The sequence below is a fragment of the Echinococcus granulosus genome (genome assembly GCF_000524195.1).
Source record: "Echinococcus granulosus chromosome Unknown EG_S00082, whole genome shotgun sequence".
Taxonomy (NCBI): Eukaryota; Metazoa; Platyhelminthes; class Cestoda; order Cyclophyllidea; family Taeniidae; genus Echinococcus; species Echinococcus granulosus.
Window position 1 is genome coordinate 122367 of NW_020170462.1, and position 4263 is coordinate 126629.

Genomic DNA, 4263 nt, shown 5'->3' on the forward strand with positions numbered 1-4263 from the left:
ACTTGTACTTGTTAAAGTGACAGCGTACAGAGAGCTCCTGACGTCCAGTCGGTTACATCTCTGACTACAAGGAGTGGTGATAGAACCTTAATACCACCTTACAATAACAGAGGAATAGCAGTCAAAGAGGCAGTTGGAAGGCCTAATATAGGCGAAAGTTCACCAAAGCTATGATCTCGGACAGGTCTGGAATCTGTGAGGCATATCCCTAGTTAATTTGTCAAATCAGAATTTTAAACGCCCTTGGCAGGTCAGTGAATCAAAACACCCCGAGTTAACCACGACGCTGCCCATTTGACCTACCTTCTTAAAAGATCGACGTTTTACAATCAAAGTGGGAAGACTAAACTGGGAAGGTGACTATTTCCTGTTACCTAAGCAACTGTGAATCCTATGACTTTTTTTAAGAGCTCAATACCACAAGGTAGTCAAATAATTCTGTGCTGTCTTTGTAATAAGACAAGGTACAAGATGGATGCGGAGTCCACGTTTCCGTAATGTCCCATCTCTGGAAGTAAACGGCTACGACCGTCTATAGCCACCTCTGTTTATGCCTCAGCCTGTTTGCGAACAATTTTCTGAGGTCAGGGAGAACTGATTATTTCCACTTGGAGAAATATCATCATCTGGGGGATTGAGGAGGACAAGAATGAGGCAGTATCTCCCATCCCATCATACAGTCAGTATGAGGTCTTCTCAGGAGAAGGTTTTACGACTTTATGAGACCTTTCAAAAATAAAACTTTCTTTCTACTAATTTACCAACCATGTCTTTTTCTAATAAGTACATTTAGGAAAATACTACTACATTTTCTGCCTTTTGTCCATTAAAATTGCCTGCTGTATTGGTTCTCCTGTAACCTCCGTGAAAGCTGTTCAGTTGTCTATCTGTTGAATTCTCAGCTAGTCGAAATGTTTAGAAACACCTAATCTTAGGTTTTTATGGACTTTTTTGCAACAAGAGACCAGTCACCTTTAACCCATTCAGTCCAGGTTAATTTGATTACCAAATCTAAATCCTGCATGGAATAAAGAAGCCAGTTAATGTTGCTCCATGTCCCCCAATAGGGGCTTGTTTAGTCGTAATCTTAAGGCTGACCTAGGCAGACGCTAGTTATCTTTGAAGTGTCGGTAAATGTGACCCAGAAAGTGGCAAATACTGCAGTTATTCGTGCCACTGCTAGACTTGTCACTAGGACGCGCTGGCTTTACATACGCTGAACTGTATAGCCACCGTCCCTGTGCCCGTACCACTACTGAAAGGCCACCATGAGAAGCAGAAGGTTATTTGAAATCAAATTGTGGTAGCATAGAAAGGATAAAAGTATAGACACCAAAACAAGGTGACCAGAGACGATGCAGGCTGAAGTGATGGATGAATGAATAATTGTCTGGCTGACCAATGGACAGGAGTAAGTGGATGGATACAAGACGAATAGTTGGATACAGAATGGATGGATACGGGGTGCGTACAGGCTGGATGGATCTGGGATAAGTAAATGAAGGGAAGAATAGGTCACACTTCACGCTGCTAACTATTTAGCCAGCTAGTCATGCTCGTGGTTAGAGTGGCTTAGATCTACAACGGCATAGAAACTACGGCGATAGCAGCCTTCCATTCCTATTTCAGGAACAGATGTCTAGACTACCGCCACCAGCTTAAACACCTACACACATATGAATGTGTACTGGGCTTGTGTCAATCATCCCCTAATCGGGGGTAGAGCCATCGGATGCCTTCGGACATAATTGACGTTGCCACTGGTCGGCATGGTTACACACCCGAGACACCGTTATTTCGCCGAAAGGAAGAATAAGCAAATGCATCAAACACTAGTTCGTTTGCAGCTTCCCAGGATATCGCCATCTCTAAGATGCTCATTCTAGGCGGAGAATGGACCAATTCTCCTAACGACGATTTTTTATTTTAAAATGGAAGGTTTTGAACAAATTGATACCTAAAGTTTTATAAATTATTGTGCCACTGTCAACTGTGACTGAAATTTTACCCTTTTCTACCAATATTTGTGGCGTTCCGAGTCCTTCCAGAGGTCATAAGAAACTATAGTGTTGTAACAGAAATGCTTTACAGACACCGAAGGCCTGAGAGGCTAGTGGCGTTGCTCGGACGCCTTGCCGCCAAGAGTAAGTACAGGGGCAGAGCCTTTGGTACCCGTTAAACTAAAACCTGATACTTAACCTATAGTCGAAGCATTATAGAGCCCCTCTTCTTTTGGGTGAGGCCCGAGGCGCTCTCCTTGGTCAACCTCAGGCGTCGACCCTCACAGTATAGTTGGTGCAGTTAGAAAGACTTCCACGAGCCGATCGCCTCAGTCATCAATATTCCATGCATCTGAAGAAATACCTGAACGCAACGTTGACTACCCATTTTGGCAATTTCAATGGAACTGGAGTTTCGCCCTGTTTGAAAAGTGTGCTGGGGAAGAGGGAAGGTACTGGCCATCTCGTATGTTCACCGCCAGTCGGAAGAATACTGACCAGAGAAAAGGGATTCAAAATGGTTTTGTGGTGGATTTGGTCTCTTATCAATTCCACTTTGCCACGATGTTCTCACCTCAGCGTTCTCCAGCCTTAAGTCCATCCAGCTGGTAGACTTAATTAACCTTTCCATGTAATTTACGGCCACCATGGCCTCAGTTGTTAATAACTATCCTGCGGTCCTCGAATTGGGGTAGTTGGGGAAGGTAGACATCATTTCCAACCCATCTGTTAGGGGTCTTTGCAGATTTGCACATTCACAACCCAAGGCCTTCTTCCATTACGTCGAGGATTCGCATTCAGGAGTTAAAATCGAAATGGCGGTCATTTAGGCTCGGGTCTGCTTTCCTCTACAATCAGCTCAGCTCCCTGAGATTTCACTAAAGTCCAAAGAAGGCAAAATACTGAGGCCGAACATTTGTTACCAGAGCACAAAAGGGCTGAGGGGCTAGCGAGATGGCCCAGCAGACATACCGGCAAGCGGAAGTACAATTTGCAAAGACTTAAGTCGCTGCGTTACGAAAACGAAGACCTAGACATGCAATCAAAGCATTGCCGAGAGTAGCTAATCAGCCTTCTCTTCCTTTTCCCTATCAAAAAGCCGCTCCTTTGGACTGTTAACAAAGCCAGCATAAATTTTAACCCTTCACCCCTAGATCTCCTCATAGCTTTTATTTTTTTTCTCCGGTGTGAGTTAAGTGGCATCGTCAGTGTTTTTGAAGATTCACGTGGAGGTGGCAAAATTGAGAGAGGCGGAGAAGGGCGACAAGGCTGTAAAGCAACCACCTGCGGTAGGCTACGCATCCTGCAAGAGGGGATAATTTATCCCCTTTGTTAGTGTTGCTGCTTTTACGACAGTTGTTTTACAGCTTTCTCGGTCAAGCAGTCGATGCGGTGGTCATTTTGAAAGAGGACCGTAAATTGCTGCCCCAAATGCTAGAGTAATAACAAATTTTTATCAGGAAAGCTGCAATAATATGAAATGAGAATGAGACCTGAATATGTGAGCCTTTTTTGGTAACCTAATGTCATCGGGTTTCGTTTGTACCTTTAATCGTTACAAGCCTCCCAGTCTCTCTACGAGTTAATAATAGAGCCAACTCCTTAAAGATAGCAAGCGACGGTGGTGAGTCAAATCTCTTCAAAGGAAAGCCGATTTTGCCCATCGAGAGACACCTGAACTTGGATTTTCCTGCTGTCCGTTGCTTTGGCATTCATCTGACACACATTCTTTACTCAGCTTGGGGCTATTGTGAACTGGAGAGTATCTGTCAAATAGCTGTCATTGTCAAATTCTTTCACAGGTGTCTCCACAAAGGGGCACACTTTTGCCATAGTAGGAATACACGATGTTGAAGGTGAATTATTGGCTGTTCTTGCCCCTTCGCTAGATTTTGCCCACGTCATCTGCTACCATTTTCTCTCCTCTGCTCCAACCAAACTGTCATTTGTAAGGCGAAAGAGCGGTAAAGGCACAAAATAAAGCTTCCAGCGAAGGTAAAGAGTATATAAAATCGTAAATTCTTCTTGATGACAATAGGCTGAGGCTCCCATGACATTTAGACCCCTCTGGAACTTGTTAATTTCTTCTCATTCATTCATTCCATCCCAATTACAACTATTGAGAAGGCAAACGGCAGTGGACTCAACTTCAGCTCCTTAATTCTAGTAGGCTACTTTCTCATGTAATTTAGCAACCCCCCAAGCGATGGTGAGTTAATCACCATGACCTTAGCCGGATAATGACGACAAGCGTACTTCCCCC